This window comes from Arachis hypogaea, chromosome 13 (assembly GCF_003086295.3).
Source record: "Arachis hypogaea cultivar Tifrunner chromosome 13, arahy.Tifrunner.gnm2.J5K5, whole genome shotgun sequence".
Classification (NCBI taxonomy): Eukaryota; Viridiplantae; Streptophyta; class Magnoliopsida; order Fabales; family Fabaceae; genus Arachis; species Arachis hypogaea.
The window spans coordinates 79,858,170-79,871,757 of NC_092048.1; the positions used below are offsets into that span (position 1 = coordinate 79,858,170).

Here is a 13,588-nt window from a genome sequence, read left to right on the forward strand (position 1 = left end):
GTTGTGGAATATTCTCTTGTGCAATACATGTCTTGAACCTAGTTAATCATGAATTTGAAGATGTGACATACTTCACAGCATCTCGAATTTTGGCATCCAAATCATTAATCTCCTTTAGTCCATCCTTCACAATCATATTTAAAATATGCATACAGCACCACATATGGAGATACTCTCCATTCAAAATTGAACTCTTCCAAGAAATCAGCCTTCTTTGTAAATACATAACTCCTACATTATTAGACAATGCATTATTAACTGTCAAACTCAAGATATTGTGCAACTTCTAGCTATTCAAGCAAGCTTCAATGTTTTGAGGCATAATCTCTCTAGTGTGGCCAATGACTTGGCAAAAATTTAGTATTTTCTTCTATAACTTCTACTCCACATCGATGAAATGAGCAGTCAAACACATATATGCCATATTTTGACACGAACTCCAGTTATCAGTCGTACGACAAACTCTTCTACCGTATTTGAAAAAGCATTTTTGAAGTTGAACCCTCTGTGTTTCATAGAGCATCAAGATGTCACGTGCTAATGCAACACGTAAAAGAGTGTTGAATCATAGTTGCAAGGCTGTCAAATATTCTTTTTAACCCTCACTTTCTACAAATTGAAAAGGAAGCTCCTCGCAAACAAACATTGATATTAATTTCTCCCAAGCATATTCTGCATCAAACCTACACACTTGTGCTTCTGGGCTAGGCGATGTGCCTGTTTTCTATCATTTGCCTCTATTTGAACTGGGGTTGCTTATGCAAATCTTTAAATGTGATCTCATTGCTCTTGTTCCATTCCCGCACTTGATCACTTTTGAACAATGTTGGCATTGAGCCTTATTTTCATCATCAGGTGTTTGCTTGAAATGGTCCCAAACTGTTGATTGATTTTTGTGCTCAGATGATGTGGTTGGGAGAGAAGGTAACGTAGAAGTCGAATGCTCTGCAGACTCTTACATGGGAACATCATGATCGGTTACCTCATTCTGATCAAGAAGCCATAAAATCTAATTATTAAAGACTTTAACAATATTAAATTGGTAAATATATACAAATTAAAATGTAAATATCCATATAGCAAAACAAGTATCAATTATTTATGTCACTATTAATAAAGCAAAATGATGATTTCTACTTTTTAGCCCTCTTTGATTCCAATGAATTATTTCCAATCAATGATGAGAAATATGCAGAGCATCAAAGGAACTATATATATTCCCACTATAGTTCTAACGTAAATCCTAATTCACTTTTACCACTTCTAATTATAGTTGTGTTTATAATATCAATCTCACTATATTCCCACTATGAAATTTGGAGGGAAATAAATATCAATCTCTAGAGCTCTTATTGTAAAAGCTTTGGGACCATCTCCAAACTTAACATTGCTAAACATTAATAGAAAAATCAGAGTTCTAAACAATACAATGGAATTCACGGCAGAAATTTGTATGAATACACAAGAAAATACATCTAAATTTTCAAGTACAAAATGTAAAATAATTTGAACCAAAAGTTATAATAACAAATAACATGCTTGCAAAACGCTAACGCCAAAGCAAATTAATTAATGACATAAAATTCATGTGTAAATTAATTATTGTAATCAATTAATCAACTCTCAAAAATGGAGCATACCCACCAGTAAAACAAGCACTACCACCATTATTAAACCAACCATGTGTTGTTTGTAATATACTATTCTTCCATCAAACAACAAAAAATAGCAAAGTACAACGGAAGGGCCTCAATGCATACGCAAGCATATGATCCAATCATTTTAGAAATCGTGAAATAAAACAAATGGAGGAGTTGAAACAATCATAGGTTACTTTTTATCATATGCACCCAAAATAACCATATGTCCTACAAAGGATAAGTAGGGTGGGACAGTTTAATACTAATTATATGAGACAACAATTCTGATGAATTCTCCCAAAAAGAAGGAAAAAATATAGTAACAAGGATAAAGACACAAATTCTAACATTTTTTTAAATCAATTTCTTAGAATGAGTATTCAAACAATAGAGATAGAAATAAGATATAAACATTTTCCTAAGAAATTTTGTCTTAGGATCATAAAAATGGGGAAACATAATCACCAAAATTTTTATATGAACAAACAAGAATAATTGAAAACAACAAATAAAATAAGGACTAATTTTATTCAAATTCTTATAATCACTAATAAACTTTGTTGCAATTATTTTACCAAAAATCACGAATCTTACTTTCTCAATCCCTTTCCAATCTAGTAGTAATCTATTAATTCAATAAGTTTCATGCCCTTAATTTTCCATTGACTCTCTAACAAAATTAACATTATAAAATTTACTTTAATGTCATTTTATTTTTCACAACATTCCTTGATGATCAGCTTAACTGTCTGTGAAATTGCTAATTTACTTGTTATTTAAGTCTATTTTCTAGTGATGAGTTCACCGTCTTTGAAAATGTTAATTTACTTTCTTATCCTTAAATTATTTGTTGTTAAGCCCTTAAAAGAGTGGAAATACACCCTTTAAAGAGTGGTTTTAGTTTTTTTCCTTATGTTTGAGTAATTTTCTTTATTAATACTAGATTCTAAAAGCATGGTTTATATTTGAACTTTTAAGTTTCATTAAATTAATTATCTTTGTTTATTCAATTCTCCATTGTTCAAATTTGTTATTCATTCACTGTGTTGATGAATCATTAGCTTAAACAATTGATATGGTTAATTAATCCAAAAGTTAGTAGTGTAAATTATCTTTTCTCTTATCTCGAGTATTCGGATATAATGGCAATGATGATGACTACAAATATAATATATCGTTCCAAACAATAGACAAGAAAAATAGATATATAGAAGAAACAAAAAATTTAATTATATCTTTTTGTTCTAAGTAATAGTAAGAAAAGAAGCCTCATGCAGAAGTTTTTAATGCATCTATAGGTGAGTAAAACTAAAGTACTGGAGCATCATGCATAGATTTGTAAAGTTGTTATATATTTTACTTTATTAGATCCAGAAGCAGAGAATCCAGAAGTTGAAGAAGCCTTAAGGCACTTCATACTATCCCAACCACCACCACCACCAATTTCAACAGAATCCAAAGCAGCATTGAAAGCAGGGCGAGTAGTATTCTTAAACAGCGACGTGTCGGCGGGGCTAACCATTGGCGAGTGAGTGGTAGTCTCATGGAACACAACAGTTAAGACAAGGGAAACCACAATGCTAGACAATCCAAACAAAAGAAGCTTCCTCCTGCCAATCTAGTCAATGAAGTAAATGCTCATAATTAAAGCATTTACAAGAGAAAAAATGTGTGCTACTCTGTTTGATGCAAATCCAGCTAGTGGCACAATTGTAGGGATGTAGTACATAACTTTGTTGATTTCAATGAATTGTTGGTAGATTTGGAGGTCCATTCCTACGTACAAACCTCTTCTAACTATTTTTCTTTTCACCATTTTTGTTATGCTCGTCTTATCTGAGTTTGAACCTTGATTAATTTCCATTTCCACTAACTCCTTAAGTGTGTTGATTTCATCTTCAACATCCTCCGCATGATAAATTTCCTTTCGAAGTGCTTTCGCTTCATTTCTTCCTTATTTTTCAATTACAAAATTGTCAGGAGACTAATACCTTTTTTTTAATTTTATTTTATATTTGAATGTTAGGTGACCAACCTTTTTATAGATTAAGAATGCTACTGATAATTTAATAATAAGTATTTTCATTGAAGAGATAGGAAAACATATTATATGAAATAAAAGAAATATACTAAAATTAGCAAAAGGAACAATATTTCAAATGATGATAGTATATTACTAAAACTTTTTTATGATTAAATTCAACTAAATGAGCCTAATAATTTACTTAATAGCTAAACAAAAACCATCCACTCAAATGTGTCCATGAACACAGTTGTTGTTGTTGTTGCACTTTTTTTCCCTTTTCTTTTAATAATTATTCTTCTAATTCTCTTCTTATTTGGTTGCATTTTATTTCTTCTTTTAGTATATTTTTTTTTCTTTTTCATTATACTCTTTATGTTTTTTCTTTTTATGTTTGTATTGATACCAAATCATTTATGTATCTTCTTATATTTCTCTTTAAAAATAGAAAATTTCACTCAAACAAATCAATTTTTTAAATCAAAGTAGACATAAATATGACACGACAATAACACATAAGAAATATATATATATATATTTTAATTTAAAAACACAAAAATTATCATAGAATATGCATATTTATCAATTAAATGATATAAAATAATAACATGGTTGAATACCACATCCGACAAAACCACAGTTCTGAGATAGGAACAAGCCCTGTGATACTGATAGCCCAAGTGTTGCATTGTTAGAAACAATAATTGAATCAGTTGTCAGAGACGGATGATGAGTAGTCCTAACTAGTTTTAATAGAGATGGAGATAAAGTTTGTCTCATAAATCAATATTTGTTAGGTTCTACTAGTGCAAGGTTTATCCAACCACTATCAAACCCATCTTTTAGTAGTTCAGAAGTTCCTAATCATTATTTTTTATCGGACTTTGATGGTATGTAAGAGAATCTAATGCCTTGAATTCTGGGCCCCGATGACTACAATACAAACATTAATATGAATTGCCAGCTGTACATATATTCAATAATAAAGAGTCTGTATGTATATCTAATCATAAAAAACTACAACATTCAAAGAAGCATTAAATATTGAGTATTCGAGTCTGATTGAATGAAATATCATTGCCAAGTATTGTAAAAATAGGATGTCGATGGAGTATTCAAATTGCATATCCTCAAAATTTTAGATACTTTAAAGTTTGTAACTGTAAGACATAATAATGCTTCTTATCTTCTTTTTTTGGTTTTGACATTAAAGTAATGTTAAATACATTTTTAGCCTTATAAATAAAAAAAAAAAAAGACAATCGTTAGCGGTGGAAGCTACTTGTCATAATAGTCCTTAATTATTATTTATTTTAATATTATTTGAAGCACTTAATCAGGAACTCTAAATTTATGAAAATTGAAGAACAAAATTGATATGTCTTTTATACACTCATTTAATTAATATATCTTCCCAATTTCTTTCAAGTTGACGAAGAGAAAGAATCGTGGAGGCGGTGCTCAGTAGTAGGTGTGAGACACCGACAACTGGAGCAAAGAATGCAGAGTTGTTTTTCCACGTAGATGTGCCACCCCCAAATGTTTGATTAAAACCACTCTTGTTTATCCTCCTTTGCATTAAGTTAAATTATTAGCAATAATGGATTTTAACATGTTAAGTAAAATTAATCATTAAATTAGTTATTTGTATAGAATACTTATTAAAATATAAATATATATTAAAAGTATGTGAACATATATTTATACACTAATATATGATTTAGTGGTTAATTTTTTTTTATTTGGATTTTAACTCTTGAATTGAGAAATTCTTAGAAAGTTAAGAATGAAAGGAAGGAAAAGGATCTGAAATGGAGGAAGGGAGTGAACACAATAGAATAACGTAAGGGTATTGTCACTTTTAAAGTTATTGTACATTCTTTTGACAAAATATTAAATAAATATGTGTATTTTAAGTTAGTGTACAAGAGAGATATGATGGGTATAATGTTCGTTTAATAGGGAATAGAGAGTAAAGACTCAATCCATTTCCTATTTTTTTTGGAATGAAAAGTTAATCCCTATCTAGAAAAATGGCACAAACTTCAACTCTGTTGTTGTTTATTGTGACATGATACGGTCTTTTCGTAATCTCCAATGTTAAATGTTAGAAAAAGTTATCTATGTGCCATGTTATTGTAATGATCCTAGTCGTTAAGTACTATGCTAGCAAGTGGAAAATAGATAAGAACCAATTTGTCTCTTCTTCATCCTTTCTACCTTCACCTCTAACTCTTATTTGGAGTACTACAATATAGATTACTATTGATCATGCTTATACTCAAGAACAAGCGCTAGCCATATATTTCTCTACTTATATGTGTTCTTCTTTATGTCAAAATTTACTAAAAAAAATTATCTTCCTCTTGAGTAATTTATCACAATCAAAGCATTTATTCGTATCAAACTATGATGATCCTTTAATCTGTAATCATTCTATATATGTAGTGAAAGAAATGAGTGACTTGAGGAACGGATGCTAGAAAATCTTGCTTATTTTATGTTGAGTTTAGAAAAATAAACAAAAAATTGATGATAACAAACATGTTGATTTGGGTTAATAACCCACGTGGATTTTATAATGTTGTTTAAGTGTGCAGGCCCAAATTATTTTTGTCACAGTTCAAACCTATGAACCAAATGCACTCAAGGCTACTGAATGGATAACAATCCGCTAAGCCAGCAAATTAGCTTACAAGCAAAAGAGAAGCAACCCTAAGCCTTGCTGAGTTTACTTCGGGTAATGCATCAGAGAAGAAAGACAGCTTCATCTTTTTCATTCTAACACAAAAAGAGAAAGAAAGGAAAAGCTAATCAATGAAGCTAATGTCAAATCAAGTTAAGCAAAAGCATGTTCAGCACAATCAGAGGTTAGAGGTAATTTATTTCCTTTAACATGCAAGTTAATTGCTTTACATTTTCTTCTACTTTCTGCACCACCATGTCGGGCAAGAAGAAGAAAGTGGGGACTGAATTTTCTCTTCTATGAATTAATAGTTTATATCATTATTTAGAATTCTGAGCTTCACCCTCGTTCGAATTGAATGACCACTGACCCTGGCTTTTGTTGAGAATTAGAGGAGATTAAACTGCCGAGGAATTGGGGTTTAATCATTCACAGTTTGTCATAGAATGAATCATTCATTGTTAAAATAGTTAGTAAGAAGTATTAATCTGGAAAGATAAGCATCCCCAAACCCTTAACTACTTTCATATATTATCTCTTTAACAATATTTAATTGTTTTTTTTACTTTCTTGTTTTATGCGCTTTCAACAACAACAATTCTCTTTACTTTTCACCTGACTAAGTCCAGCAAGATAACTATTACTTGCTCAATCCAACAATCCTCGTGGGATTGACCCTCACTCACCTGAGGTATTACTTGGACGACCCGGTGCACTTGCCGGTAAAGTTGTAGGAGTTTAAATTTCACGCACCAAGTTTTTTGCGCCGTTGCTGGGGGTTGTTCGTAATTGACAATTACCAGTTGTTTTGTTACTTAGATCAGGTACTTTTATCAGTTTTTGACCATGTATTTCCTTTTGAGATTCAAACTTTTGAGGTTTACGTATCTCTTTGTTTTTCTTTCAAAAAAATTTTCATTATTAATTTTCTCTTATTTTCAAAGTTTTAAGTTTGGTGTTTCTTAGTAGTTTCTGTTTAATTATTGTTCTTCCAAATTTTTGAAAATTGATCTTGTTTTCTTTCTTCTTGTTCGAATTTTTAGTTATTATCTCTTATTTGATTTCAAAATTTTTAAGTTTGGTGTTTTTGTCTGTTTTTCTTTTAAATTTTTTAAATTAATATTATTTCTCTTTTCCTTTTTAATTTTCGAATTTTTCTTGTTATCTTATTTTGATTTAATTTTAAATTTTAAGTTTGGTCGCTTTTAATATTTCCTTTTTCATTTTAAATTTCGAAAATTTCAAATCTTTTCTTTTCCTTTTTTAATTAAGTCTCTTTTTAAATTTGCAAATCATATTTTGTTTATCTTTCTTGATTCTTGATCTTTATCTTATTTATCTTTTCCTTGATTCTAGCTATTTGATTTTTTCATTTAAATTCAAATTTTAAAATTCAAAATTTATGTTTAATGTTTCTTTAGTTTATCTTTTTCTCTCTCTTTTTGAAATTTTAAAACTTTTAAAACCCTTTCTTTTTTTGAATTTCAAAAATTTTTAAACCCTTTTCTTTCTAATTTTTTAATTTTTTGAAATTTTTAATTAATTTTTTTTTTTAATTTTCGAGTTAGTATTCCATTTTTTTAATTATTTTCGAATTCTTAAAAAAGAGAAAAAAAGGGATTAATTCTTGCATTCTTGTTTCGAATTTTCTTGTTAATCGGCTACTTTATATTATTTTTATCTCTTTTGGATATCTCATTGGGAGCTTTCTAGACTTTGACATAGAGACTCCCACTTTTCTTTGCCTCTTATTTGTATAGGAACACCAAAATTACTATGGATCCAATTCAGAATTCACAACCCAGAAGAACCCTTGGATCTTACACAGCTCCTACTCCTAATTTCTATGGAAGGAGCATTTGTGTGCCTCCTATCAAAAAAGACAATTTTGAGCTCAACCCACAATTAATCACTCTAGTGAAGCAGAACTGCCAGTTTTATGGACTCTCACAGGAAGAACCCAATGAGTTCCTCGCTAATTTTCTGTAGATTCGTGACACCGTGAAGACCAATAGAGTAGACCCTGACATCTACAGACTGCTACTCTTTCCGTTTACTGTGAAAGATCAAGCAAAGAAATGGTTAGATGCTCAACCCAAAGAAAGCCTAAACACATGGAGTAAAGTAGCGAACAAGTTTTTGAATAAATATTTTTCCCCAAGGAAGCTGACTAAGTTGAGAATAGATATTCAGACCTTTAAGCAAGGAGAGAGAGAGTCCCTCTACGATGCTTGGAAAAGGTACAAGCTGATGCTCAGAAAATGCCCCATGAAAATGTTCTCAGATTGGGTTAAGCTAGATATTTTCTATTATGGACTCCCGGACATGGCCAAGATGTCCCTAGATCACACTGCTGGCGGTTCATACACATGAAAAGCAACTAAAAAAGCTTATAAACTTATTGAGATGGTCGCTAACAATCAGTATTTATACTCATCTGGTGAGATCTCAATGAAAGGGGAAGTCAAGGCAGTGTCCGCTCTGAATCCACCACTCCTGAAAAAAATGAATCTTTAGCGCAGCAGCTGCACTTTCTCATGCAACAAGTGCTGAGCTTGCAAGAAGAATTACAGGAGACCCGAGCCTCCAGCAAGAAAAGCACAGTTGAACCAGGCCAAACAGCAGATATCTGAACAGATAAGAGAAGAGTGTCAAGCTATTCAATTGAGAAGTGGAAGGACCCCGAATACCCAACCTCAGAACAATAGAGTGCAGGATGACGACAAAATGTCAGAAGGTGAAAACACAGCAACCCATAGAACCATCTAGGGCGCTGAACGCCTAGAAGGGGGCAGCTCTGGCATTCAACGCCTAGAGAGGGGAGGAGCTATTAACGCCATTCCAAGGGATGTATCACCCAGACACCCTAATAACCCTTTTCATGTTATCCTGGATACTCATCCTGCACTACTAAAAGCCCTAGAATATTAAGGCAAGCTGCCATACACTCAAAAGCTCCAGAAGGCATAAAAGGACAGGCAGTTTGCCAAATTCTTTGAAGTTTTCAAGAAACTTGAGATCAAAATCCCCTTTGCAAAGGCTCTGGAACAAATCCCTTCCCTATGCTAATTTTATGAAGGACATATTGAGTAATAAAAGGGATTGGAAAGAGGCCGAAAAAATTGTGCTCACCAAAGAGTGTAATTCAGTCATTCAAAGGAATCTACTGGAAAAAATTCAAGACCCAGGGAGTTTCATAATCCCCTGAACCATTGGAAACACCTGTTTAAAGAAGGCCATATACGATGTTGGAGCAAGCATCAAGTTGATGACATTATCATTAATGTGAAAACTTCAATTTCAAGAAATTAAGCCCACCGGTATTCGCCTCCAACTTGCTGACCACTCAGTCAAGTTTCTAGTGGGGTGGTGGAAGATATGCTTGTGAGAGTAGGACCCATTACCTTTCTTGTGGATTTTGTGATACTGGATATGCAGGAGGACAAGAATACATCTATCATTCTAGGAAGACATTTCCTCGCCACAGGACAAACCATAATTGACGTCTAGAACGGGGAAATGACACTGAGAGTCAATGATGAGGAGGTTGTACTGAGTGCAGTCGAGGCTATGCAACATCCAGAGCTCCCGGAGGAATGCATGAGGATAGATGCCATAAAGCCACTGGTTAAAGAAGTGTTTGAGGCTGAAATGATGCGGAGGCATCTTAGGCTAGTTTCACAAGCCTTTTTCGTTTGTTTTTATATAGTTTCATGCACTTTCTTGAGTAATAAGTAAGTAATTGGATGAGAATTTCATGCATACCTTGATTCAATCAAACATGGTTAATTATATGCATTTTCATGAGATTTATGCAAGAAATTACTTGATGCTATGAATGGTGCAAGAATCTTGTGATTATGGCAAAGCTTTGATGCATTTGTTTAGTTGATGACAGGTGAAAAGAAACAGAGGAAGGGTGAGAAAGAAGCAGAGAAGGCAACGTTGGTGGCAAAAGTTAGCTCACCAACGTTGCCACCAACGTTCCAAAGAGTTAAGATGAAACGTTGGTGGCCAAAGTTAGCTCACCAATATTGCTGGTAACATTGTAAAGAGAAAAGGAACCAACATTACCCCCAACGTCCTTGATAAATATCAAAAGCTGGAGCTGGTTGTATTGCTTAGTGTACGTACGCACAAGGCAGTGTGAGTACGCACAAGTGTCCAACGTTGGAGGGAACGTTGGTAAACCAACGTTACCCCCAACGTCCTCGACTAATCTCAAAACTGGAGCTGGAAAAATTGCCTTGTGTGCGTGATGAGCAGATAATTTATACGCTTTTTGGCATTGTTTTTACATAGTTTTCAGTATGATTTAGTTAGTTTTTCGTATATTTTTATTAGTTTTTAATTAAAATTCACATTTTTGGACTTTACTATGAGTTTGTGTGTTTTTCTGTGATTTCAGGTATTTTCTGGCTAAAATTGAGGGACCTGAGCAAAAATCAGATTCAGAGGTTGAAGAAGGACTGCAGATGCTGTTGGATTCTAACCTCCCTGCACTCAAACTGGTTTCCTGGAGCTACAGAACTCCAAATGGCGCGCTTCTAATTGCGTTGGAAAGTAGACATCCAGGGCTTTCCAGCAATATATAATAGTCCATACTTTGCCCGAGTTTAGACGACGCAAACTGGCGTTGAACGCCAGTTCCATGTTGTAGTCTGGCGTTCAGCGCCAGAAACAAGTTGCAAAGTGGAGTTCAACGCCAGAAACATGTTACAAACTGGCATTCAACTCCAAGAATGACCTCTCCACGTGTAAACTTCAAGCTCAGCCCAAGCACACACCAAGTGGGCCCCAGAAGTGGATTTCTACATCAATTACTTACTTCTGTAAACCCTAGTAGCTAGTTTTTATAAATAGGACTTTTTACTATTGAGTTTTCATCTTTAGTTTCATCTTTAGATCACGTTTGGGGGCTGGCCTCTCGGCCATGCCTGGACCTTCATCACTTATGTATTTTCAACGGTAGAGTTTTTACACACCATAGATTAAGGTGTGGAGCTCGGTTGTTCCTCAAAGATTATTGCAAAGTACTACTGTTTTTCTATTCAATTCAACTTATTCCGCTTCTAAGATATTCATTCGCACTTCAATATGATGGATGTGATGATCGTGACAGTCATCATCATTCTCAACTTATGAACGTGTGCCTGACAACCACTTCCGTTCTACCTTAGACTGAATGGATATCTCTTGGATATCTAATACAGGGGACCGAGTCCGAGTTATTAGTGTCTTCGTGGTATAAGTTAGAACCCATGGATGGCCATTCCTGAGATCCGGAAAGTCTAAACCTTGTCTGTGGTATTCCGAGTAGGATCTGGGAAGGGATGGCTGTGACGAGCTTCAAACTCGCGAGTGCTGGGCGTAGTGACAGACGCAAAAGGATCAATGGATTCTATTCCAGTATGATCGAGAACCGACAGATGATTAGCCGTGCTGTGACAGAGCATTTGGACCTTTTTCACTGAGAGGATGGGATGTAGCCATTGACAACGGTGATGCCCTAAATAAAGCTTGGCATGGAAAGGAGTAGGATTGATTGGATGAAGACATCAGGAAAGCAGAGGTTCAGAGGGACGAAAGCATCTCTATACGCTTATCTGAAATTCTCACCAATGAATTACATAAGTATCTCTATCTTTATTTTCTGTTTAATTATTATTATTATTCGAAAACTCCATAATTATTTAATATCCGCCTGACTGAGATTTACAAGATGACCATAGCTTGCTTCAAGCTGACAATCTCCGTGGGATCGACCCTTACTCACGTAAGGTTTATTACTTGGACGACCCAGTGCACTTGCTGGTTAGTTGTACGAAGTTGTGAAACAGATATAAGATCATGAACGTGCGTATTGAGTTTTTAGCGCCGTTACCAAGGAATGGAATGATCACGATTTTGCACACCAAGTTTTTGGCGTGTTGCCGGAGATTGTTCGAGTTTTCGGCAAGTTTTTGGTCCGGTAACATCAGTGCCAAGTTTGATCTGGCAACAACACCAAGTTTTTGGTGCCGTTGCCGGGGATTGTTCGAGTTTGGACAACTGACGGTTCATCTTGTTGCTCAGATTAGGTAACTTTATTATAATTTTAACCTTTTTGTTTTATTATTCCTATTTTCGAAAAAATCAAAAAAAATTTTTTAATTAATTTATGTTCTTCGGAATTTTTAAGAAAGAATTCTAGAGTTTCATGAATCATGTTGAAGCCTGGCTGGCTGTAAAGCCATGTCTAAATTCATTTGGACTGAGGCTTCCAAACCAGCATCACAAGAGCAAGCTAGTTGTTGCTAATCAAATTTGTTATTGTATGACTGATTTGTATTCTAAAAGCTTGGCTGGCCATTGGCCATGTCTAGTGTTTTGGACCGGAGCTTTCACTGAAAGCTTGGCTGGCTAGTGAGCCATGTCTAATTCCTGGACTGAAGCTTTAGACTAAGAGTGCAAGATTCCTTGAATTCATATTAAAAATTTTGAAATCCTTATTTTTCTTTTTCAAATAATTTTCGAAAAATCCAAAAAAAAAATTATAAAATCATAAAAATCAAAAATATTTTTTTATGTTTCTTGTTTAAGTCTTGTGTCAAATTTTAAGTTTGGTGTCAATTGCATATTCATCTTGCATTTTTCGAAAATTGCATTCATGCATTGCATTCATCATGATCTTCAAGTTGTTCTTGATAAAATTTCTTGTTTGATCTTCATATTATATTGTTTTGTGTTGTATGGTGTTTTTCATATGCATTCTTGCATTCATATTGTCTAAGCATTAAAAATTTCTAAGTTTGGTGTCTTGCATATTTTCTTTTCTTGAAAATCTTTCAAAAATAAGTTTTTGGTGTTCATCTTGACATTCAAAGTGTTCTTGGTGTTCATGTTGACATTCATATTGTTCTTGCATGCATCACATGTTTTGATCCAAAATTTTCATGCATTGAGTCTTTTTGATGTTTTTCTCTTTCATCATTAAAAATTCAAAAATAAAAAAAAATATCTTTCCCTTTTTCACCCATAAATTTTCGAAAATTTGAGTTGACTTTTTCAAAACTTTTTAAAATTTAGTTGTTTCTTATGAATCAAATCAAATTTTCAATTTAAAAATCTTATCTTTTCAAAATCTTTTTCAAAAATCAAATCTTTTTCATTTTTCTTATTTATTTTCGAAAATTTTAAAAATATATTTCAAAAATCTTTTTCTTAATTTTATCTCATAATTTTCGAAAATATTATCAA

The 13,588-nt window shown here is 33.2% G+C and overlaps 1 pseudogene; it reads right to left on the bottom strand.

The window, feature by feature from the left end:
• Positions 1-2,852: 2,852 nt before the first annotated feature.
• LOC114924989 (probable inositol transporter 2) lies at positions 2,853-10,015 on the bottom strand (annotated as a pseudogene).
• Between the last annotated feature and the right edge of the window lie 3,573 nt (positions 10,016-13,588).